The sequence below is a fragment of the Heteronotia binoei genome, chromosome 5, assembly GCF_032191835.1.
Source record: "Heteronotia binoei isolate CCM8104 ecotype False Entrance Well chromosome 5, APGP_CSIRO_Hbin_v1, whole genome shotgun sequence".
In the NCBI taxonomy this organism is placed as follows: Eukaryota; Metazoa; Chordata; class Lepidosauria; order Squamata; family Gekkonidae; genus Heteronotia; species Heteronotia binoei.
Window position 1 is genome coordinate 35,745,744 of NC_083227.1, and position 26,840 is coordinate 35,772,583.

Consider the following 26,840-nt stretch of genomic DNA (forward strand, 5'->3'; position numbering starts at 1 on the left):
AGATTGCAGTACTGCAGCTTTACCACTCTGCACCACGGGACTTTATAATTTCCCCAAATACCTGCCAGATAACTGAACTCAAGCTTGCGGGCCCCTCAGCCGCAACACACTGGTTCCCCCCCAAGCCCAACTTTCTGAGATGCCACAAACGGCCTTCCAAAGGCCAGATCAATAAGCGCCGGAAGGCAATCATCCGGTTCACTCACTCACCAGGCTGATGAGATAATTGCTTGCAAAAGGAAGCCAATCAACTGATCAATGGGCCCGCATAAGGGTCGAAGAAGAGCTGGGTGCGTTCCAAACAATCACAATGCGGAAACACCCCAAATGAAGAATTCTCAAAATGTAATCACTCAAGAATCTTGGCTTTCTTTAAAAAGCAACGGGACGTTCTTGAGGCACCTTGAAGACAAACAGATTCACCATGGCTTTAATAGACTAGGGTGTAGGACCCACTCTATCAGCTAGGGTTGCCAGGTCCTGCCCCCCCCCCCCCTCAGCCAACAGCAGGGAATGGGGGGAGGGTTGTGTTGCCAGATCCAGGTTGGAAAACTCCCAGCTATTTAGGGATGGAGTCTCTGGAGGACAGGGACTTCAGTGGGGTACCATGCCACAGAGACTGTAGTCTGCAGATAAGCAAGAACTCCATCCAACAGGACCAAATTAAAGCACACAAATATTAGGGAGGGAGCAGACTGTTCCATGATATATCATACATCTCCCACTTGTGGCCAGGCCAGGTCCAGCAACCCTACTCTGGCCCAACTGCCACCTCTGTACGGTTACATGGACGCTTCTTCTTTGTGTTTGCGCTGTGTGGACTTGGCAATCATACAGTGGTAAGCAGGGGTGGAATTCTAGCAGGAGTTCCTTTGCATATTAGGCCACACGCCCCTGATGTAGCCAGTCCTCCAAGAACTTATAAAAAAGGCCTTGTAAGCTCTTGGAGGATTGGCTAAATCAGAGGTGTTTGGCCTAATATGCAAAGGAGCTCCTGCTAGAATTTCATCCCTGGAGGAAGGAGATGCACAGTGAGGAGGGGACAGATTACTCGCAGAAGGCTCTAGCTGCAGAATATTTGGGTTGGTTTATGTGTAGACCAGGCTCTGCAGTTGGAAGTTTCCAAAGAGGATTCTTTATGTCCTGAGCAGTTATTAGCTGGCACATATTTATTCTAGCCCACTTGTCTGTAAAATCTATCTTGGACTTTTGCAGCCTAAGTTGGGCCAGAGGGGGAGGAGTCAACTTTTATTTTAAAAACAAAACGTCAAGGCCTAGTGGGGCCAGAGGGGGAGGAGTCAACTTTTATTTTAAAAACAAAACAAAACTTCAAGGACTATTTAGTGACTTGCTCAGCAGCCTAATATGAGAGTGGCATTTTAAAAGCAATTTTCTGTGTCCCTTAACATTCGTTGAATTCGATTGTGTGGGTTTGTTGAAGCAAGGTGACAAAAGAATGCCTAGTTCTAAGAAGCCAATGGTTCCAGCCACAGCACTTCTTCTACCAACAACTGCACAATATTATCGCAGCAAGTGCACACCAATATTGGAGGTAAAGAAGGCAACCTATTTGAACTACTGTGGAATTGCTGATAAATCTGCCACCAAAAAGCACTAGTTCATTCTTTGATTACCCTATAAATACTGCAGGAACCTACTGGATAGTGACTGTACCACCAAAACGCACAAGCATTGCTCATTCTTTGGTTACCAAATAAGCCCTGCAGGAACCTATTGGATAGAGACAGTGCCATCATCACAAGTTCCATTTTAAACCCTTCCCCCTTTTCCCCCATGCATTTTCTTTCAGAGAGCTGTGAGCTCTGCTTCTCTAGAATTCACATTTGGACCTCTTAGTTTTGTGAGGGGTTTTTTTGTTTTGTTTTTTAAACCCTGTAATTTGATAGACATCTTAGCTGTGCCCCTGTAATTATGAGAGATGGGGACACAGCTGCAGATGGCTAGCATTAGTAAAGCTCCAACAGCCAGCTGAGGTACCTCCCAGTGGGAATGGAATATTCATATAGGAAGGTCCTAATTGGTTCATTCCAGACTCAGCCTTCCTAGACAATTGTCCAGTCAGGTGTGCCTGATAAGGTTAGTAAGTAGTCAGCTATCAAAGTTTACGCCACGATAAACCAATTAGTCAAGGTGTCCCTGGTATATTATTCCTAGACAACAAAACAGCCGTAAATTTCCTTCCTTTTTCCAAGCTCCCAGTCAAGAATTTTTTCTTGCTGCTTTACAGAAAGCTAATATCCTGGTGCACTTGCAACAATTTGTCAAAAGCTTATGGCAGGGAGTTAAGTACATTATTCCCTGTAAGGGGCAGTGACAGTGGTACAGCGCATGTAGAAAGTCCCAGATTCAATCCCCAGAGTCTCCTGTTACAAGATAAATTGGGGGAGTGGGTGATGTGTAAGACTGGCATTTGAAACGGCTGCTACCAGTTCAGGCTGTAAGACTGACTGTGATAGAGCAACGGTCTGATCCAGTACAAGATAGCACCATGGATCTCCCTCTCCTTCTTAGCCTAAAATGGGCGGGTGTAATTTAAAGCTGGGGGAGGGGAAAGAATTGGAAACACACACCACTATCATTATTATAGCACAACGTGGCGGAATGAGAACAGGGACTTGCCCTGAGTTTTTTTCCTTATCAGCAAGTGTGTGGTGTTCGCACGATCACACACTCTCAAGCCTAACCTACGCCACAGGTTTGTTGTGAGGATTAAATGGAGGACAACACTGTGAGCTACTTAGGGTCCCCACAGAGGAGAAAGGTGGGGCACAAATGAAGTCAACTTTAAAAAAAAATTATAATCCTGGAACCAGCTATAGCTCTTGGTTTCCTCCTTGCTGGGGACGGGGGCAGATCAGGAGCAATACTCCCTCTAAGCTGCGGAGATTTGTGAGCAAAATTTCTACTTTGTGAGTTATTGGCATTAAAGTTGTGAGCTACTGCATAAATTAGTTTGCTCTGGGGCCATTTTTCCTGAGTTAAATCAAAAATGTGTGAGCCAGAGGCTAAAAAACTGTGAGCTAGCTCGCACTAACTCAGCTTAGAGGGAACACTGATCAGGAGTAAGAACTATCCCATATTTCCTTGCACTAAGGAGCATAGAAGATGCTGTTTTTCAAAAAGATACCCCAGCCAAATATTTTCTCTCAGAAATACTGAAGTGGTATTGCTCTCTGCCCTCAAACCAGCTGCCCCATCTCTTTAAGGCATCCCCAAGGGAGATGGCGGGAAAATTTTCCTCTAATGTTGAAATAAGCCAGGCCAAGTGCAAGCTCAGAGCCCTTTTATATCCTACTGCACAGGCACAGAAGCTGTTTCACCATGACCTTTTCCCCTGCTGTGCTGGTAAGGTCAGTCGCAAGGCACCACACTGGCAGGCAATGCTCTCCCACCCACACCATTCCACCCTTCTCCACACGGCTCCTTCACACAGACATTAAGAGAGATGACTAGATGAGAAAAGACTATAAGGAAGCATTTCCCAGGCCAGAGTGGTAACATATGAAAGAAATCATTATGGGCATATCCAGTAGTTTGCACCAGTGATAAATCAACCCAAACAACATAGTTATAGATTTGTTCCAATTTCCAGTTTTTTGATCTGTTGGTCCAGTCTAACCATGCCATTCTGAGCTCGGGGGGGGGGGGGGATTTTACCTTTACAACTGGATTTCCCTTGATCTGTTTCCTCCTCATGCGGCAATGGGGCCGTCTCCTGAAGGTTCCAGTCTGTTATTCCTTCAGATCCCTTCAACCTCTGAGCAAAACAGTCCTCCGACTGGCAACAGAAATCCTCCAAACTCTGAATTAATTTTCTTCCTGGGCAAAGAATTCCTGCTACATCGATTTTCCCCCTTTCCCCAGCATGCAACAGAAGGATCAAGTTCATCAACCGAATATACTTCTCTGATCAGTTAATTCCTTCCTGGTTTCTGTGCATTAATCAGTGGATCATGTTAATTGCTTCTCAGTGTCCGTGCCGCCAACTGATGAATCTTTTCTTCTGCAGACTTTTTTTTTATTGTTACATTCCAAAACAGTCAGGAAGTTAATGAAAAATCCTGAGTTTTTTCCTTCCAGGCTATGAACTGAGAGGAAGCGCGTATTGCATCAGGACAGAGATACGTAGATCCAGAGGATTTGATTGGAGTTAGAGCATCAGCATCTCCCGTACCTCCCCAAAACGAAAGAGATCCACGATTAATATCCATCCCATGTTACAGCCTCCAGGACTTAAAAGAGGGCACTGCTAATGACACATTCCTCAGAGTAAAACCCAACTGAAGGGAGCCAAAAAGATCTTAGGATCACTCTCTAACAGTGCTGTCCTAACCAGAGTTACACCTTTCTAAATCCACTGCCTTCAAGGGGCTTAAAAGGTAGCTCTGGTCTCAGATTGCATTGTTTCAGAGACCCACCCAATCTGATACACAGGATTTATTTTTAATCTACAGCAAAAAATATTTCTACCCGTTTCTTCACTCCTCTCTTTTTGGCTTGGCACTTGCTAAAAATTATCACTGATATAAAGATTTCTGTCAACTTAGTGTGATTTTCTTGCTTGACCCCTTCCACTGCAGCCTCCAATGTACCCCAAAATGTTGTTCCTGGGGAACAGAGGGACCTCTGGGGGCTGTGTGTGTGTGAAGCTGGTGGCAGTAAGAGGAAGGAACTGGAGGAAATCACATACCCCTTTCCACTGCAAAAAATGTTACCCAGAACTGAACCCTCTTTTATTTATATCCCGTCCTCCCCGCCGAAGCAGGCTCAGGGCGGCTCACAACATATTAGTTCAATACAATACAATACAATACAATAAAATCATATAATTCAACAAATACTACATTATAAAACCATCATTTAAATCGACATTCCAATTAAAATTAACAGTTATGGTGCTAAATTACAGGTTTTTAATAAATTGATGGCGGAATACAACAGCAGCAAATCTATCATTTGCTCAGCATTCAGCAAAGGCCATCTTAAAAAGAGTAGTCTTGCAGGCCCTGCAGAATTGGTCAAGACTCCGCAGGGCCCGCACTTCGTCCAGAAGTTGATTCCACAGGTGTGGAGCTGCTATAGAGAAGGACCGTTCCCTTGTGTTCTTCAATTTGGCCTCCCTCGGCCCAGGGATATTCAGCTGGTTCTTTCCTGCTGACCTCAGTGCTCTCTGGGGTTCATATGGGGAAAGACGGTCCCTCAGGTAGGCAGGCCCTCGACCATATAGGGCTTTAAAGGTAATAACCAGCACTTTGTACCGAACCCGGTATGCAACCGGCAGCCAGTGCAGCCCACGCAGCCCCGGCTGTATGTGCTCCCACTTCAGAAGCCCTAACAATAGCCTAGCCGCTGCGTTCTCCACCAGCTGCAGCTTCTGGGTTCGGCACAAAGGCAGCCCCATGTAGAGGGCATTACAGTAACCCAGTCTTGAGGTGACCGTTGCATGGATCACTGTTGCTAGGTCCTGGCGCTCAAGGAAGGGGGCCAACTGCCTCGCCAGTCTAAGATGAAAAAACGCGGACTTGGCAGTGACCACTATCTGGGCCTCCATTGACAATGAAGGCTCCAGTAGAACCCCCAAGCTCTTGACCCGGTGTGCCACTTTCAGCGACACACCGTCAAAAACAGGGAGAGGAATTTCCCTTCCCAGAGCACCACGACCCAAGCAAAGGACCTCCGTCTTCATGGGATTCAGCTTCAACCCACTCAGCCTGAACCAACCTGCCACGGCTTGCAGCGCCAGGTCCAGATTTTTTGAGACGCAGTCAGGCCAGCCATCCATTAGTAGATAGAGCTGGGTGTCATCCACATATTGATGACACCCCAGCCCATACCTCTGGGCAATCTGGGCAAGGGGGCGCATGTAGATGTTAAATAACATTGGAGAGAGAACTGCTCCTTGCGGCACCCCACAATCTAGTGAGTGCCTCTGGGACAGCTCTCCCCCAATTGCCACCCTTTGTCCCCATCCATCAAGGAAGCCACTGTAAGGCCAACCTCCTAATCCCTGCATCGGCGAGCCGACAGGTCAGTAACTGATGGTCGACCGTGTCGAACGCAGCCAACAGGTCTTACAACATCAGCATTGCCACGCCGCCTCGATCCAGATGCCACTGGAGATCATCCACCAAGGTGACCAGCACTGTCTCCATCCCATGGCCTGGGCGGAAGCCAGACTGGTAAGGATCTAAGATGGAAGCATCATCCAGAAAACCCTGCAACTGTAGCGCTACTGCCCTCTCGATAATTTTACCTAAAAATGGTAAATTTGAGACCGGCCGGTAGTTTGTCAATTCGGCCGGGTCTGCTGTACTTTTTTTCAAGAGAGGGAGGACCATAGCCTCTTTCAGAGGCGTTGGATATCACCCCTCTGAGAGGGATCTATTTACAATGTCCCGTAAAGAACATGTAAGGTCCCTCTGGCAAGATTTAATCAGCCAAGAGGGGCATGGGTCCAAATCACAAGTTGTTGGACGTACAGTAGAGAGAATTCCATCAACTTCCCCCAGGCTAAGTGTGTCAAAGTGATCCAGAACTGAACCAGAAGACAGGCATGGAGCCTCAAGATCTTGTACTGTATCCAATGTGGCGGGAAAGTCCTGATGGAGTGACGTGATTTTATCTGCAAAAAATTTCACAAAAGCCTCACAGCCTATCTCTAATTCTCTCACATTTGGTCTGCCTTGAGGCAGTGTTGTAAGGTTCCTAATTATACTATATAATTGTGCCTGGCGCGAATTTGCAGACACAATCCTAGCCGCAAAGTAGTCCTTCTTTGAGGCTTTGACTGCCATCTCAAAAGACCTCATAAACATTCTGTAGAATGTTCTCGTCGCTTCGTCACGAGTATGCCACCACTGCCTCTCTAGTCGTCTGAGCCCTTGTTTCAGCTGCCGTAGCTCTGAAGTGTACCATGGAGCCAGCCTCACAAAAGGGCGCAGAGGACGTCGGGGTGCGATCTCGTTGATGGCCCTGGATAGCCGGCCATGCCAAGCCTCAACCAGGTTATCAAGGGAATCGCCAGGGGGCCAGGGATCCCGCAGGGCCATTTGGAACCACTCAGGGTCTATCAGACTCCGCGGGCGAGCCAAAATAGGCTCTCTGCCCATACAGGGTTGGGGCGGCGCCTTCACACGGGCCTTAAGGGCAAAGTGATCCGACCATAGCACCGCTTCTGCAGCAATATTGTCCACCAAAATCCCGGACGCAAAGATCAAATCTAACATGTGACCAGCCTGGTGTGTGGGAGTTGTAACAAATTGGGAGAGTCCCAGTGTTGCCATGGAAGACACTAGGCCCATCGCCAGACTGGAGGCTGCGTCACCGGCGTGGACATTGAAATCACCCAGGACCATCAGCCCTGGGTATTCCAACGCCCAGCCTGCCACGGCCTCCATCAGTAATGGTAAGGCAGTGGCCGGTGCGTTAGGCGGACGGTACACCAGCCAGATCGCCAACCCCTCCCCAACGTCCCACGCCAGTCCGGCACATTCAATACTATCGACCGTTGGGGCCAGGAGAGCCCGAAAGGAGTAACCCTCCCATATGAATAGTGCCACCCCTCCCCCCCCCCGCTAGTCCGTGATTGGTGAAAGACCGAGTAACCTGGGGGAGTCATCTGGGAGAGAGTCACCGCCTCCCCATCTTGCAGCCAGGTCTCGGTCACGCAAGCCAGGTCCATATTCTGCTTGAGCAGGAACTCCCTAAGGATCGAGGTCTTATTATTTATGGACCTGGCATTACATAACACCAATGACGGAGGCGGGCTATTCCTCTTGGCCCCACTACCTGTCACCGTCGGGATGGGACGCAGACTGGAAGGAGGCCAAGCACTGTTTTGTCTCCATCTTCTTCCCTTATAATTCTGTCTGCTCCTACCGTCATACCTTCCCCTCCCCCGGAGCACTGGAGTCCCCAGGTCGGGCATCCACACCTGCGTCCGGTATGGTCTTCGCTAATACCAAGACGACCTCTCCCCACCACCTATATTATCTTAAAACTTAACCCCCCCACCCCCCACTTCAAAACCCCAATTGTCCGGCACACTCCTAATTTAAGCAATAGTTAATTTAATTAAGACGACCCACCCTAAAACTCCCCTCTTAATTGATTAGCCAAAAAATATTTAATTTCATCAATAACGTATTAATAAATAACCCCCCCCCCAATTTCTATCCCCAACAATTAATATTATATATAATATTAATATATAATATATAATATTAATATTATATAATATATATAATATTAATTGTTGGGGATAGAAATTGGGGGGGTTATTTATTAATATGTTATTAATATGTTATGTTATATGTTATATATATAAATCTGCAGTGCTAAGCAATTAAATAATATATCAAATTAAATAACTAATAACAATTCTAATCCATTTAGTGGCCAGCAATATTAAACATTTATCAGAGTGGAGTGGAAGTCAGAGTTACCAGTAGGGAGGTAGATATTAAGTGCTCTTCTGAAAGTGCCAGTGCTCACAGATGTTCATAAAGTGCAGTCAAAGTTTATATAGATGCAGCTTTGTTGTTGACTGGGGTCTGATGGACCTCAACAGCTCAGGCAACCTTTCTCCCACCTCCTCTTTCATTCTTCAACTTCCTTAGTTTTTTGTATTCTTGGATCCCTCTTTGAAATCAACTTGAACAATCAAACAACCAAAGCAAAAAGATGTCAACACTACCATGGAAGAAATCAATCTAGATTCAGATCACAATCCACCAGCAGAAGATCAAAGCTGCAGGTGTTTTTTATTTAGTAAGAGGAAAATTTATTTTTATGCTAGTACTTAAAAAAAAGGAAGTCCACACAGTTTGGCAGTCTGTAGTAGCTGACTTGTGACTTGAGGCAAAAAAACAATGTAGCCATCCATTACTTGTGGACCTCACTGACCCCTCCATACTCTCAGGTCCCTTGGCATGGAGAGGACTCAGAACCAATGCTCCCTTGTGGAGTCTTGTGAGCAAAAATTCTACTTTGTGAGCTACTGACATTAAAGTTGTGAGCTACTGGTATTAAAGTTGTGAGCTACTTCATAAATTAGTGTGCTCTGGGATCGTCCTTCCTGAGCTAAGACAAAAATGTGTGAGCTGAAGGCTAAAAATCTGTGAGCTAGCTCACACTAACTCAGCTTAGAGGGAACACTGCTCAGAACCCCTCCACTATATGGGGATAATAATATGGATCTATCTTACTGGAAAGTTAATAGAGGACATTACAGTTTTTATGTCAGTACATGAAGATGCTTCATGCCAAATTCATACCATCGCTCCATCGGGTTACAATGGAGAAAAGGAAGTACTTCTTCACCCAAAAAGTGATTGACACATGGAATTTACTACCACGGGAGGTGGTGACAGCTACATGCATAGACGGCTTCAAGAGAGGATTGGATAAACATATGGAGCAGAGATCCATCAGTGGCTATTAGCCACAAGGTACAGATGGAACTGGGACAAGTGATGCTCTGTATTCTTGGTGCTCGCGGCAGCAACAGTGGAAGGGCTTCTAGTATTCTGGCCCCACAGGTGGACCTCCTGATGGCACCTGGGGGGGGGGGGGGTTGGTCACTGTGCAACAGATTGTTGAACTGGATGGGCCACTGGTCTGATCCACATGGCTTCTCTTATGTTCTTATGTCCATCTAGCTCAATATTGTCTCCTCTGTAACTAGTAATGGCTCTCCCAGGAACTGAACCTAGGATCTGTAACACACAAATCATGTGATTCCACTGAGTCACACCCTCCCCACAAAATCTGTGCCAGATATTATTATCATTCCTATGCCCCTGTTATATTACAGTGGGGTCCCCAACCTTTTTTGAGTCTGTGGGCACACTGAAAATTCTGACACAGCATGGTGGGTGCAGCAACAAAATGGCTGCTGCAGGAGGTGGACTCAGCCACAAAATGATCTCCACAGATTGGCTTTAGTAACACAGTGCAGATCCTTTGGCAGCTGATGCCGAAGCAACGTTTAAGAAAATCTGCATAGCCAATCAAATCTTCAGTAGTCGGTCAGAAGCCATGCTGGGCAAAAGTCCTACCTGGCTCCACGTATTTCCTAAAAGTGTCCAGGTGCCATGGTGCCCATATCGAAAACCCCTGTATTACAGGATCTCAGCCATTCTCAAATCAGAAAGAGTCTGTCACTGACCTGACCTTTCCAAACACGACTGCAAGGCACTTGGAAACCAGAGAGAGCGCGAACCAGTCACAAACCTCATTATATGCCTCAATAGGGCCAAGTCAAGAAGATCTGCCTCGCTACTGATGCCAAAGAGGCTTCACACGCTAAGCTGAGAAAACAGTTTGTTTGATTCTGTTCGCGGACAAGGTCTCTTTTGTTTCCACAGCACAGAAATTAGAATACTTTGCTAGCAGGCAAAATATGTGACAGCCTCTCGGGGTATGTTCATCCTTTGGCTGAACAGCTATCAAAACTAGGAGGGAGCTAGTACAATTCTAAAATTAATCTGGAACACAGCTGCTGGTTTAGAGAACACCACAGTTCTTAAAATGCTTTTACCGGGGTGGTAATGTTTCACCAATTCATTTAACCAATTAAAATACTTAAAGAAAACCCTTTTGACTGTTTTAAAAAGAGGCTCTGGTTAATCAGGCACACCGTTGTTTTAAAACAATTTTTTTTTAAAGTACAATAAGGCTTGTACTGTACTGGTAAACCAAAGTTAAATGTGTGTGTGTAAAACATACTTATACCTTCCGTTTTCTCCCCACTGTCACCTTAAGTGACTTACAGCATCATGCTCCTGGTCTCTCCCCACCACCAAATCCATTTTAGCCTCACAACAACCATCTTGTGAGGTAGGCTTTTTACATACTTATGTATTTGTACATCCTTATACCTTCACTTTTCTCCCCACTGACACCTTAAGTGACTTACAGCATCACTTTCCCAGTCTCTCCCCCCACCTCAATTTTAGCCTCACAACAACCATCTTGTGAGGTAGAAGAAGACTGCAGATTTATACCCCGCCCTTCTCTCTGAATCAGAGACTCAGAGGCTTATAATCTCCTGTATCTTCTCCCCCGACAACAGACACCCTGTGAGGTGGGTGGGGCTAAGAGGGCTCTCACAGCAGATCCCTTTCAAGGACCACTCCTGCAGGAGCTATGGCTGACCCAAGACCATTCCAGCAGCTGTAAGTGGAGGAGTGAGGAATCAAACCCAGGTAAGAGTCCACACACTTAACCACTGCACCAAACTGGCTACTCTGAGAGTAAGTGACTGGCTCAGGGACACCCAGTAAATTTCTACGGCATAGTGGGGATTTGGGATTGCATTTCAGATCCTCTTCCAACACTCTAACCCAGGGGTCCTCAAACTTTTTAAATAGGGGGCCAGTTCACTGTCCCTCAGACTGTTGGAGGGCCGGACTGCCGTTACTGTACAAGGCCGCGGGCCGTCAGTTCTCCGTCTTCTGCATCTCTCTCCCTTCCCCACACCACACACCCCGGCCTGGGAACTCACCTCACCTCGGTATCACCTCACACTCTGTCTCCGCCGCCTCAGCCCAGTGCCGGAAGTGTGCGTTGCTAACACGAGTTTAGGTCGAATGTCACTTCTGGTCTGATTTTGCCATAACCCGGCGGGCCGCATAAACGTCCTCAGCGGGCCGCATCTGGCCCGCGGCCCGTAGTTTGAGGACCCCTGCTCTAACCACTATGCCACACTGTACTTGTAAAGACAGCAGGTAGGAGGCGCCATTTTAGAGGAGACATTCCCTTCTGCATCATCCAAAAACAAAATAGAATCCCTTTCTGCTACAGAATTATTATACTAAACCAATTAGGAAGTCTTTACTGGGGTGACTGCTGTAACTTTAACAAACTGGATATCAACCACATCCCCGCTCCCTGGCAATAGCAAACTGATGATAAAAGGCAGGGGTTCTGCACTATCAAAGCACTGCAGACTGACGGCTGGCCTTCAAAGAAGCCCTGAGCAAAGACTCTGCAACACCCTCAACTTACTGCTGCAAACAACTCAGCCACCCAGACCATCTCCTTGGCTATATCCTTCCAGTCAGTCCTCATGCATTTACAGAACAGCAAAAAAAGCCCCATTTACTTGTCAGACAATGCTTAGCCTGCTGGTCCTCATACAGAAGAATCATTAGTCTGAGCCACACTTAATCGCCGGTGTTACAGTGAGTCAGCCTATCCATTCATTTCTCCATCAGATGCAGCCCCTGCTTGCTTGGTCTGTCTTAGTGACAGGAATCTGGCAGAGATGTGACTGGCCAAGGCCCATACTCAGCTGCCCCTCCAAAAACTTGCACCCTGTATAATGTATCATCAGGCAGGGGGAATTGTGCTTACCACATTCAAATGAGCCAACTTCTCTCCAAAGCTGAGCTCAAGTAAAGCTAGCTCAGTAGAATCAGGTTAGGGTTGACAGGCTAGTCCCTGTAACATCATTAACTTATCTCAGAGATGAGGAGGGGGAAAACAAATTATTTAGTGAACAAATTTACAAGTGGTGCTTGGGTTGGGGTGTAGACTGAAAAAGAAAGCAGAAAACTTGTTTGAAGTGGAAGGGGAACTACGAAACAGAAGACGGCCAGCATTCAGACAGACAGCAAATTCATCGGCTAAGGTATTGTGAAAGAGGGAGGGAGGGGGAAAAGAAAAGTCAGCACATGGAGTCTCATCTTAAGATATGCTTGTCCACACTCTAGTTTTGGTTTATGTTTTTCCTGACCTCTGCTATGGATTTTTAATGGCCTACATCCCCCTCTATGTATATACTGTGCTCTTTTGACGGTGCCCATTTGTATATATCATTGTGAGTCTAGAAGGAAGGCAGAGCAGTTGTATTTAGCATTAACACCCCCTATTTTTTCTATGGGGACACCCCTTCCACCCCTGATTTCTATCACATTTTTATCCTGCCCTTCCTTCAGGGAGTTCAGAATACTATACATATTTCTTGCCTCCCCAGTCCCTTGAGATAGCTTGGACACAGAGGGAAGGAACTCCAAAAAGCTTTGTGGCAGAATGGAGATTCGCACCCAAGTCCATACTTTAACCACTAACCTCTTGGGCTTTCTGAAACATCACTTAACAATGCCCATACTCTTTTAACCCCATCGCCAAAGCCACCCAGATTCCTTCCCTGATTAAAACTCAGGAACTTCTTGTGTACTTGTGGAACACACTAAGGACCATGACCTCAGCACCCCTCCCTGTTTCGCTATTAAATATTGCTAGCAGCTCTTTTTCTGCTACTACATGGGGTAATCATTTACTTTGCAATTGCCTGGTTGGCACTGGCTTCTGAAACAGTGGGTTAGCAAACTGACCATTAACAGTTTCCTTTAAAAAAAAACTTTCATTATCAGCATGTTTCATTTCTCTGTGGATCTGGTTGTACTCAATACAGGTTGGCTTCAATTTAATCTTGTTCAGCAGCAAACAGATTTAGATACCGTATTTGCCGGCGTATAAGACGACTGGGCATATAAGACGACACCCCAACATTTCCACTCAAAATATAGAGTTTGTCATATACTCGCCATATAAGACTACCCCCTCTTCCACACACCATTGTACGGCTGCAGTGCGACCGCAGCGCCTCCGGCCCGCCCCTGCATCTCCCTGTGACCAGCACTAGTGCATATATGCGAGCTCTGTGTAGACAAGGGGTGGGCCGGAGCGCCGCCGAGCAGAACGGGCCGGTCACGCCGAAAAGGCTGGCACCCCTGTCTTGCTGCTGATGCTCGCTGCAGCCACGCTGATGACCCGCCGCAGCCGCGCTTGATACTGCGTGATGCTGGACGGTATGTAGAATGAGGTTGGCGGGCATCGGGAGGCCATTATGGGCAGCTATGTCTATCCCAACTGAAGTGCACCCGGTGTATAAGACGACCCCCCCACTTGGAGGCATGTTTTTCAGGGCAAAAAAGTAGTCTTATACGCCAGCAAATACTGTACTTGCTAAGAAAGATTTGGCCATCACAAATAAACCTGAGTTTTCCATGATGGGGGGAAAAAAACCTGATTAGTTCATGGCATATTGTCAGGCTTGAATGCAGAAAGCCGCCTTCTACCAATCTGTCACACCCTTGGTCTATCAAGGTCAATACTTACTTTGACTGGCAGCACCTCTTCAAAATCTCAGGTGAACAGCTTTCATATCACCTTCTTCCTGATCCTTTTAACTGGGGAAGCTGGGGATTAAATCTGCAACCTTACTCATGGAAAGCCATACCCCCACCGAGCCACAGTCACATCTCCACATGGATCCTTCCCTTCTCCACTTGCTACTGAACACATGCTATTCCAATCAAACTCTCATTTGTTGTAGTATTGAAATGCAGCAGCTTCAACAAGTTGGGAGTTGGATTCTTCCCTACAACTTTCTAAACCACTGTTATATCCTTGTTTTAGAATCCTGGGTTGCCCCTCAAAAAACAGAAATCCCATTTTGCTCCTGGGACTGTATTTGACCATCTCAACATGCTGGAACTCCATTAAGGATTTTCTGGTTTCAAACATGTAATGCAGTAGTCCTCAGTCTCTTGGAGCCTGTGGGCACCTTTGGAATTCTGACACGGTGCAGTCGGCACAGTGACAAAATGGATACCACAAAATGGCTGCTGCAGTGAAAAAATGGTTGCCTCAGCTTACCATCAGTCACACAGTGAAGACCTTTGTGCTGTGGTGGCAGTCACTTCAAAAGTAATGTTTTGAAAAATCTGCATAGCCAAATTTCCAGCAGCCAATCAGAAGACTTTCTGGACTAAAAGCTCTACCTGGTCTCATCCATTTTCCCTAAACACTTGGTAGGCACCAGAAAAGGTGTTGGCAAGCGCCATGGCACCCATGGGCATCATGTTGGGGACCTCTGGTGTAACAGTACAACTGGGGAGAGAAGCGCTCAAGCCCACAGATCAGCCAGGTTTATGCTGGTCACAAAACAACTCCCACTCCATCAGGAAAGAAGCACAGAATGCACACAGCATTTTTTGCCAATGAGATAAAGCAAATCATTCAGTTACACCCTTCTGCACTCCTTTCCAAGGTGGACTCGGTGCCCAGACGTTTATGGTCAAGAGGGCTAGTTAATCTTCGAGAGTGGGATGGGAAAGAGGAAGGAAGGAAGCAACCTTTTAGGCGACACAACACACCGAGACCCTTATCTTGGTCAGCAGACAAGGCAGTTCCCTCCAAAATGCAACTAGAGACGCCACTGGGGATGGTCAGGCACAAAGATACAGTTTGCTGCAAGGCAGGGGGAGCCCCTTTCTACCAGAAAACCCGGCCTCCCTGTTTCGCTGGTGGGAACAGGTTGGTAGGAAGCTGGCAGCCCAGGTCAGCATAGGTCACCAAGGGAGGCCGTTTTGCAGCTGGGGGTGTTTAGAGAAAGGAAACCAGGACCCCGCAGAGGAAGGAATTTGAGCCAAGGGGAGCAGCCAGGATGCGCTAAGGCGGAAAAAATGTAACACATGTTTCCGTTTAAATTCATGTTGGAGGGAGAGAGAGAAAAGACAGACCTACATGGAGTGGGGGGGGGGGGAGAAACAAGGGGACAGACAAGTTGATCTATAGAAAGTCGCCTCATTTTGTGACTGGGCACAGATCACTGGCCACTCCACCAAAATAAACCCCACAAAACATGGCTTGTAAACATCCCCCTCTCCCAATTTCTATTACTAGGGGCATCTGTTCTAAGGCATCCTATACAATGGGAATAATTACAAGGGCTTTAAGAGGCACCATTAATTGGGACTGCACCTTTTCTATGGCTTTATAGGCCACAAAGGAAATACGTTCTGTGAGACTGAGAAAGTTCTGAAACAACTGTGAGAGAACTGTGACTGGTTCAAGGTCACCTAGCAGGTTTTGTGTGGAGGAGGAGTGCGGAATGAAAACTGGTTCTCCAGATTAGAGTCCACTGCTCTTAACCACTGCACCACACTGGCTCCTACTATCTGGCTCTGCAGGGTTAATTGAATGTTTTTTGAAGTTCAGTCTCTGGTCATGTGGTAGTTTCAGGGGCTTAGTCCTCCTATCTCCACTGAGAATTATTGCTTTCCTACCACAATAAAGTCTTATCCTGGATCCCAGTGCCTTATGCATCCCAGAGCTACAGAAGAACCACCTTCAGTCTTGTACTTTCTCCACATACAGTAGTGGCATGACATACACAGAGAATAATTACTACTTCTTTGGAGGATTTTTGCAGTAGCCGCTTCAGCCCTATGGACCAGTCACCAAGAAGACATCCAGAAACCCACAGTTTTCACACCCATTTTGGAGATGTGAAACCAAATTGTTTAGGGGGGCTTCTGGTTCATCTGGGTGATACTCAATGCTGAAGGGCAACTGCCTGGACTCTATTGTAAACGTTATTTTTGTTCAATTGAATGCACATTCTTTGTTTTTTTTAAAAAATGACACTCTAGTTCTATTGTTGCCGCCTGCCTTGGGTTCCATCTTTCTAGAATGAAAAGGAGCCTATAAATGCTCTAATAAAAATTTAACACATTCCTCAAGGATCATTTTTTTTCAGCACCTGGAGTTGGAGAAACACCATGTTTCCTTTCAACATGGACCCCTCTTTTGAAACAGAAAGACACCAATCTGGACCATAAAGGAGACTCCCAGAGTGAATTCAGACAACACTATTGTTCTAAGTAGAAATTTGACAGGCCCTTCCATTTCATGGCCTTCCTCACTCCCATCTCCTAACCTTTTCTTTCCTTCACTACCCACACACACATCTGTCAAACAAGCCTTGTGACACCATGAGGGATAATAATTTTATCGCTGCACAAGGCTATTATGGACTACAGCCCACTTCCTGTGATAAATGAAGTTTTGTCTTCATGTGGACTTACCCCCATAATAAACTTCTCCAAAAACAAAATGGATAGCCTGCATGATTTCACTGGACTCCTTCAGGTTCATTATATGCAAACTGAAGGTTGCAAACTTTCACTGTAAGAAAGGTTCATCAGCAGATGACCAACCAAAAGTAAAATGCCTCAGGAAATTAACACCCTACTGATAAGGTTGCCAGCCTCCAGGTGCGGCCTGGCAATCTCCCACTTTTACAACTGATCTCCAGCTGGTAGAGATCAGCTCCCTTGGAGAAAATGGCTGCTTTGAAGCATGGACTCTATGGCATTGTACCATGCTGAGGCTCCTCCCTTCACCCCGGCTCCACCCCCAAAGTCTCCAGGTACTTTCCAACACAGACCTAGCAACCCTACCTACTGGTAAGTATACTGAGACCCTATTTATTACCATATTACATTAAGAGCCAGAGTGATGTCAGTGTTGGACTAAGAACTGGGAGATGCAACTTCCATCCTGCCATGGAAGCTGACTGGACCTTGGGCCTGCAGTATAACTCATCTCACAGGACTGTCATATGAGGATAACATGAAGGAGGGGGAACTGATATTGTAAATTGTTTGGGACCCCACTTGGGAAGAGAAGCAAAATATAAATACCTACATAAAGTTACAAACAAAGCAAGTGGGCAGTCTGAATCCTCTTAGCCTGAACTGTTTACGTTCCATGTACCGGTATGTACTGAAGGCCTATATTGTTACTTTGGCCTTCAACTGCCCAATCAGAACCCTTAAGCAGGTAACTCCCTGATCATAGTGGGTCACAGCTATGGCACCTCTGCCATTTTCTTTTCTTTCTTTATTATTTACTGGGCTCTTCTTTCTAAGAAAGAGAACCAAACTGGCATGACAAGATCCCTGTACCTTTAACAGTTACACACATGAGGAAATTTTGGCTGGGGCAGCTTATCTCTCTCCTGCGTGACACACTGTATCTTCCAAAATTGCTTCTCTCACACAGGAGGCCAGGATTCTTGTCTTCCCTTTCATTTGTTCATATCCCTCCAGACCAAAGCAGGAACATGGGCATGCATCATTGAAAAGTGAAAACTAAGCCTTGTGTTGCCAGTCGTACTTAAACGTGGACTGCAAATCAGAAAAGGCATCTGTGGTACAGAGTGCCACCGACATTAAACATCTGTCATCTGTCTCATGCAACTGTCTGCAGATTTTACATGCAAAACACACAGGACCTGGCTGTCCATAATATCCCAACCAATGTTCAAATTTTAGTGGGAAATGATGGGGGCAGTATGCAGGGCTTTTTTGATAGGAAAAGCCCAGCAAGGACTCATTTTGCATATTAGGCCACACCCCCTGATGTCACTATTGTTTCACACAGGGCTTTTTTTGTAGAAAAAGCCCAACAGAGACTCATTGCATATTAGGACACACTCTCTGACACCAAGCCAGCCGGAACTAAAAAAAAGCCCTGGGTCTAGGACAGGGGTGGCCAAACTGAGGCTCAGAAGCCACATGTGGCTCTTTCACACATATTGTGTGGCTCCTGAAGCCCCCACTGCCCTGTCGGCTTGGAAAGTGCATTTAAAGATAAAGTTGCTTTCTTTCCACATCTCCTTCCTCCATCTATTTGCCTGCCTGCCTTCCTTGTCCTGTGGCTCTCAAACATCTGACATTCATTCTATGTGGCTCTTACGTTAAACCAGTTTGGCCACCCCTGATCTAGGAGTTAGGGTGTCCAAATAGGATCTGGGAGAGCCGGGTCTGAATTCCCACTCTCACACAGAAACTTGCTAAATGTCCTTGGGCCAAGTTCTCTTCCTGCCTACCTCAACTCACAGGGCTGTTGTAAGGATAAAATGGAGAACAGGAGAATAATGCAAGCCAATCTGGGTTCCCAATGCAGGGAAAGCCAGGATATAAATGAAGAAAACAAAATCTTCCCCTCATCCAAGTTTTTTAAAAGGGCACTGTCACAAAAGGGGTGGGTGAGACAGGTTCCATCTGACCTGAAAGCAGCCCACATTTAACTAGTGAGAGTCCATACAGCTCAGCCTTCATCCATTTACACAAAAGCCATTTTGACTTTCTCTTTGTGTTGCAGAAACTCCTGGGAATACTCCAGGTGGAGTGATTTACTTCCGCTGTAGACTCCGCATTCCTTATTGCAAGCATGAACGCACACCCAAAAGTTTGTGGAGAATTAGCCTCTGCTAATCGCAAAGTAACTCTAATCCAGCCTCCTTGGCAATACAAATCAGGGCAAGTTTACTCCAACCGGAGCCATAAAGCATAGAAGCAATCAAGAACAGCAGGAAGAAACACCCAAAACCAGGGAAAGGCCTCCAGACAGAGTATGAGCCTCATAAGGCCTTGTCAAGGAAGGTTATATATCTTTCCCATTCCTTTAATCCCCTCCAAAAGGGGGGGGGTCAAGTTTTTGCTTTCTCCACCTTTCTCCTAAGTGGCTAATTCATTGTTTTATCTCACTGCATCCAAGGCCAGAAAAGGGAACAGATTGTCCATTATATCCTAATCTCTTCCCCCCCACTACCAGGTGCTGTCAAAAACCAAAAAGAGGCCACCCAATTCATCAGTCAGTAGGTTCTTGGTTTTGGCTGAAGGAAGGAAGGGAACTGGTCATGTGAGATCAAAAATAATAAACTTTGGATGCTTCAAATCCCACCCTGCGTCTTGAACTCCAAGGGATGCCAGGTTTCCCAGCTGGCCTTGGAGAAACGGCCCACCCATTACTAGGAAACTGTTATAATAGAAACTTGGGAGGCCAGAAGGGAAGGGGGGTTTTGAGGGGGGAGGATAAGACAAGGCTTTTTAAAAAGTGGGGTCTAGATAAGATTCCCAGACTAGCCCAATCTCCTTAGATCCTGAAAATTAAGTAGGGTCGGCCCTCGTCAGTATTTGGATGGGAGACCAGCAAGGAAGTCCAGGGTCACTATGCAGAGGCAGGCAATAGCAAACGACCTCTGAATGCCTTGAAAATCTTACATGACTTGGCTATCAATACAAGGGGGGAAAGTGAAGAAGATATTGGATTTATATCCCACCCTCCACTCTGAATCTCAGAGTGGCTCACTATCTCCTTTATCTTCCTCCCCCACAACAGACACCCTGTGATGTGGGGCTGAGAGAGCTCTTACAGCAGCTGCCCTTTCAAGGAAAACCTCTGCCAGAGCTATGGCTAACCCAAGGCCATTCCAGCAGCTGCAAGAGGAAGAGTAGGGAATCAAATGAGAGTTCGCACACTTAACCACTACACCAAATTGGCTCTGGAGAGAGAAACGAGACTGCTTTCTGCTGGTCCTAGACTGTCTGGCACCCTAGACATGGCTAACTTCTGACACACGCACACACCCCTGCACTGATAACATCACCAAGTCACATAAGGGGCATGCCCTGTTTGGCGCCCCCAGAAGGACAGCGCCTTAGGCAATCGCCTAATTTGTCTAATGGGAGGGCCAGCCATGTCTGCCCCACATTACCAACCAGAGCTTAATTTCAGCCTGAGTTCCGCTCCAGACATTTTATTTTAAAATGCAGATACTATTTATTTCAATATCCTGGTTTTCTCCTCAATGGGGGACCCAAAGTGGCTTACAACAACAACATCCTCTCCCCTTCCATTTTATCGTGACAACAAGCTCCCTGTGAGGTAGAGTGACTGGCTGAGAAAGAGTCCCTGGCTGAAGGTCACCCAGCCAGCTTTCATAGACGAGTGGGGATTTGAACCCACATCTTCCAGGTCCTAGTCAGAGGTCTCTCTAAGTTGAGCTAAGTGTGAGCTAGCTCACAGGATTTTTTAGCCTGCAGCTCACATATTTTTGTCTTACCTCGGGAAGGGTGGCCCCAGAGCAAACAAATTTATGCAGCAGCTCCCAAAGTAGAATTTTTGCTCACAAGACTCCACAGCTTAGAAAGTGTGGTGATCCTAGTCTGATACTCTCACCACGATGCCAAATCATGTGCAACGCCACAAGTAAGCCTTGAGGGCACACAGGCACATTCTTCTGAATATGTGCCTAGCACATTTCCTTGGCCGCTGGACAAGGGCAACCAGCTCCAGCCTCCTGTCTTTTTAGCAACAAAGACCTGTTGAAATCCACCACCCTCCCAAACTCCCCAGGAATTCTGGCCCCGATCCACATCTTCCCTCCCAAAGAATCTAGGAATTCCAGAAAGCCTACAAGGCGAGATCCACATTCCGTAGCACCGCAGAGTTCAACAAGATTCTGACTTCCTTCAACAGATACTCTGGAAAGCCAATACCACCACCACCACCCCCCAAGTTTGTTGGTGCCTCAGGTGATCCTGGACTTTCCCTTCTACTGCAGACCAACACAACCACCTTCCTGAAACTACAAGTTTGCAACTTGTAATGCCTTTACTGCCAGGCACAAAAGTCTATGCCACTACATTTAGCTTAAAAAAAAAAAAAAAGCAACAGTAACAGGAATCTTTCTGAAGAGGACTTTACAAGTCCCACCTGAAGAAGGTTTTAAGCATCCCAAACTGAAAATGACTGAAGCTCTTAGGCCAAGAAGTCCTTGCTGACAATGGCATCCAGGGCTCCTGGTTTCTGTGGCACCCTTGAAAGTCCTTTTTGCCCTCCTCCAACACCAATTTATCTCCTTCTCGTTAATTAAGGAGAGTTTGAGGAAAAGTAGCCATGTTGGTCTGCAAAAGAAGTGCTAAATTCCAGTCCAGCAGTACCTTAAGACAGCAACCATATTTTTGGGGGGAGAATGAGCTTGCAAGAGTCCAAGCTCCTTTGGTCAACTGAATGAAGAAGCAAACTTTGCCCCACTTAGCCGGAGAAGCTGCCACCCTCAACACTCTTCCTTAAGAAATAAGCCACACAGATCTCAGCTAAGCTTACTTCTGAGCAAGCACGCTTCAGGCAGCACTGGCTAGCAGATGCTCTGCCCTTGAAGGCCCTGGACCTGGCGTTCAAGTAACCTGTCTCCAGCCCTCTGCAACCAATACTCGGGGTCTTTGTAACGGATCCAAGCGATTTGCCTCCAGTTCCTCTCCCCAGTTCACCAGACGCTCGCTTCCACCGGACTCCAACCCTGGTTTTATTGCAAACCGCAAGCCCCCTTCCCCACCCAAGACTCCGGGGCTTCCCTTGTTCCGCTAGCCTAAAAACACACACACCCAGCCCCGAACTGTGTGTGAACCCCACCCATCCTCAATGATCTAGAGGCCCCAGGCGTCCGGCTTATTGCAACCCTTCTCAATCGAGGACCCACAAAACTCCCCTCCATGAGGACCGAAGAGGTCGTGTTTCCCCGTGGATCGAGGCCCCTCATCCCCCCAGCAGCCTCCCTATAATTTGAACAAGCCACCATTCCGATCTATTGTCCCACTCGCCACCGCCAAAAGAACGGACCCAGGGAGCCCTGGCTCCACCCCAAGAGACAGCCTTCCTTAAGGACGTGACTCCTCGCTCCAACCTGCTAGATCCCCCCCCCTTCTTAGAGAACCCAGGGAGTCTTGGCTCGGTACCACCCTCCCCCCCCCCCCGCCCATTCCTAACAAACCCAAGAATTCATCCTCCTTCCGTTCTTAGCCCTTCTCTTACCTCTTGCAATAGGATTCCATCCACGAGGAAGTCTCCCGGCCCAAGAAAGAGGGGGAGAGGGAGGGGAGTTGAGTCCTCAGGACTCCCCCGATCTCCTGCAAATCCTCCCGGCCAAGGGACGAGGAGCTCTCCCTGGGCGAAGAGGAGCCCCCGCTTTCTCCCCCCGGCCCCTTCGGATGTTTTGCAAAGGGACCCGAGTCGACCAGAGACCCCCCCACTCACCCCCAAAAGCAGCCGCTGGGCGAGGGGCGCGCCGGCTTCGCCATTGCTAGTGCAAAGCGGGGTTGGGATCGCATTGTCTCTGGGCTGGGGCTGGGAGGGGAGGCGGGGAGAGGGAGGGGCTCCCGCAAGCCACGCCCCTCAGGGGAGGGGTGGTTAAAAAGCAAACGCTGAATTCCCCCTCTTTTTTTCCGGCGGTGTCCCTGGAATTGGGGGAGTTTATCGTAGACTTGAAGCTAGTGGAGTAGTTTGGGGGCGGGGGGAGGAAGCTGAAGGGTTTTACCTTCAGCTTTGCAAGTCGTAGTAACTTGTAGCGGTTAAAAGCGGTGTCCGCCGCCTAAGAACCACACCCACTCTCACCTGGAGAGGAAGCCTCACCCAATGGAAGAGGACCAGGCCAGCTGAGGAAAATCCCCTTTTAAAAAAAAGTTCGCTGACTTCCAAGTGTCACAGAAGTCTTCTGCAGCAGGTCTGAGGAGAAACAATACCCTTCCCCACCCCGCGAGGAAAATATAAGATGGTAAAGAGCAGTATGGTTGAAAATGAGTAGCATTTTTATTTTTTATTATTCCTATTTCATGTTACTCCACCTTTCTTACGGGGCCTTAAGGTGGATTACACATGGTCAGTTCGTCCAATCAACAAAATGGAACATTCAAATAATCGAGTCACAGCTGATTTATGGTGACTCTGTGGGTTTTCCAAGGCAAGAGACCTTCAGAGGTGGCTTGCCATTGCCTGCCTCTGCATCGCAAGCCTGGTATTCCTTGGAGGTCTTCTGAACCACCAGGAAGAACTAAAGCATAGCATAGCAGAAATATTAGCATGACACATTAAACTCTACAAAAATTATGCAATACAAACCTAGTTACAATAAGCTAGCCACACAGCAATATAGACCTCAAGTCCCAATCAATTATTGGAGTAAGTTTCTGACCGATCTTAGTCAGCTGAAAGCCTTTTTTGCTTCTCCAGTAATTAACTTGCTTCTCCAGTAATAAAGCTGTATCTACTATGATCTCAATGCTTTTAACTGATTCAGCAAGGGCCAGTTGAACTCCATGAAAAAGTATGTCAGACTGCACCCTGTGCATGCTCAAGGGTCTCTTTTTAGTCATATTTTCTGGGACTTGCTTGGAAATGATGTGGTACTAATATCCCATTGGATGTTTGCCCTTCTGAACAGAGGGTTAGGGGGCAGAGTTGGTGTTTGACTGGTTCTAGGGGGTGGATTCTGGATGATGGGAGATGAAAGACTGGGGGAACTAGTGTAGTGGTTAAGTGTTCGGACTCTTATCTGGGAGAACCAGGTTTGATTCCCCACTCCTCCACTTGCACCTGCTGGAATGGCCTTCGGTCAGCCATAGCTCTGGCAGATGTTGTCCTTGAAAGGGCAGCTGCTGTGAGAGTCCTCTCAGCCCCACCCACCTCACAGGGTGTCTGTTGTGGGGGAGGGAGATAAAGGAGATTGTGAGCCGCTCTGAGACTCTTGAGTGGAGGGCGGAATATAAATCCAATGTCTTCTTCTAAAATTTGATGGGTGTTTTACTGGGAGATGCTGGTTTCTTTTTGGAATATTAGAATGACATTGCCAAAGCAGACATATTATTATTATTCAGACCATGAACGGAGTAGTGATTTCGGAGCTGGTTCTGAGTGAGGCTCAAGACCTGGTGAGAGATGCGGAGGTTGTTGCAGTGCTGAGAATAATGACCACAATGCTGTTAACTTTAGTCCTCATATCAATGGAAAATTTAAAGTCCAAAAAGGATAATGTTTGATTTCATCGAGGATGTCTCACCTGCTACCTGATCCTTTTAGCAGGAGATGCCAGGACTGAACCTGGGATGTTTTGAAATCCAATTGGTACCCACTGGCTCATAGCCCCACCCCTTTTTGGAATCCATTGTTAACCTGGTAGCAAGATGGATTCACAGTAGAATTTGAGCCTTCCTGCACATTACAAGTTGACTTGCCAACTTTTTGGCGAGGCCTGGAATCAGTACTTCCTCTAAACTGTGGAGTCTTGTGAGCAAAAATTCTACTTTGTGAGCTACTGGCATTAAAATTGTGAGCTACGGCACAAATTAGCTTGCTCTCTGGGGCTATTTTTCCTGAGCTAAGTCAAAAATGTGTGAGCCGGAGACTAAAAAACTATGAGCTTGCTCAGGCTAACTCAGTTTAGCGGGAACGCTGCCTGGAATCTCCCAGAATTACAACTTATCCGTATGCTACAAAGATCACTTCCCCTGGAAACAATGGCTTCTTTGGAGGATGGACTCTATGGCATTATACTCTGCTAATGACCTGCCCCAGAATCGATCCCCAAATTTCCAGGGATTTCTCAACCTGCAGTTACAAGGCATGTGTGTCTTGCTATGCTAAGTTAGATTCAGGTGGAATAAAACTGTGTTGGTCTTAAAGGTGCCCCGGACGGCAACTTTGTTTTGCTACACTGTCACTGTATTAGAGAGCATGGGGACTCTTGTCCGAAAAGGACAGGGTACTTGTTTGGCTAGACAGAGCTGGGATTGTTTGCTTATTGTGAAAGACTACACTCTTAGGTTACTAAAAAAGAGTCTATTGCAGTGGATGCTGATCTCTTAATGACTGTGTGTTGACATGTACAAAGGTAAGAGTTCATGTGTCTGCAGGGCTAATACACCAAGGACTACTTCTGTACTTGCTTCCAACAAGCATTATATATTAGTTTGTTCATGAATCATTTTGTTATTTCACCTTCAAGACAACTAAGGTCAGTGAATTTGCATCTAGCCTTGGTCCAGAGGCCATTTCAATTTCTTTATCTAGCAAAGCAGTGTGACTCACTTACGAAATGCTCAGCACTCCAGGTCTGTTGCAGGTGATGAAATGTGATCAGGACCTTATGATTAGTTATGAAGACCCTTGCACTGGGGCAGTGTTGTATGCTTCAGTGTTGTATACCCCAAACCAACCGCAAATCTTTATTTATTTCAACTGTTGTACAAGTGCAACAACGCAAGGCCATGCAGCACCAGGGGTGCAGCTGGGTTGCATCGCCCGACAATGGCTTGGGACATGACCCTAGAATCTGGCTGTCAGTGGGACAAGCAAATAGCTCACTGCTGTGGCCAGAGTCGAAATATGGGCTTGATTTAAAGACCCTTAATTCTAGCGTAACACTCCACAACAGCAAAGCAGGGATGCTGCACCGATGCAGTGACTTCAGGACATGGCAACCAGTGTTCCCTCCAGGCTGTGCGTCTGAGTGGCTGCTCATTAACACAGGAAGCCCCGCTATGGGCATTGGGAGAAGGCTTTGTGGAAGCAACTAGTCACTTACCTGACGTTCTAGCATCCACTTTGGCTTCTGACTTTGGCTTCTGGACCCCTTGACGTTGGCTTTGACTTCTGGACCCCCTGACTGGCTTCTGAACCTCTGACCTGCAATACCTGGACTGTGATCTGGTTTTGGCGCTTTGAACCCTCTTTGCTCACCAGCTACAGACCTTGGACTGCCCCTGGACTTCGCCTGGCCTGGCCCCAGCTCGTGACAAGCATAGAGGGAACATAAGAGAAGCCATGTTGGATCAGGCCAATGGCCCATCCAGTCCAACACTGTGTCACACAGTGGCCAAAAAACAAACAAACAACCAAGTGCCATCAAGAGGTCTACCAGTGGGGCCAGAAGCCCTTCCACTGTGCCCCCCGCAAGCACAAGAATACAGAGCATCACTGCCCCAGACAGAGAGTTCCCGCAATAAACTGTGGCTAATAGCCACTGATGAACCTCTGCTCCAATAGCCACTGATGGATCTCTGCTCCCCTCTTGAAGCTGTCTATGCTTGTAATCATTGCCACCTCCTGTGGCAGTGAATTCCACATGTTAATCACCCCTTGGGTGAAGAAGTACTTCCTTTTATCAGTTCTAACCCGACTGCTCAGCAATTTAATTGAACGCCCACGAGTTCTTGTATTGTGAGAAAGGGAGGAACACTGATTGCAGCTGCTCTTCAAAAGCAGACAAGAGTCTGGTTTGGAGAGCAAAGGGCAGAGGCAATGTGGAAGAAAGGCAACAGGCTCGTAGCTCCCTATGGGGCCCAGCTTCCTTGTGGATTTTACTGGCCCCCTCCACAAGTCTTGGCTCCCCCCTCCCCCTC

At 47.0% G+C, this 26,840-nt stretch overlaps 1 protein-coding gene across 1 annotated transcript in view; it reads right to left on the reverse strand.

The window, feature by feature from the left end:
* Positions 1 to 22,599, reverse strand: part of DDAH2 (DDAH family member 2, ADMA-independent) — a 39,733-nt gene extending 17,134 nt beyond the window's left edge. The window contains exon 1 of the mRNA XM_060239135.1: positions 22,480 to 22,599. The gene's annotated coding sequence lies outside the window, so the exon portion shown is untranslated. The remainder of the gene's footprint in view (positions 1 to 22,479) is intronic.
* Positions 22,600 to 26,840: the final 4,241 nt, after the last annotated feature.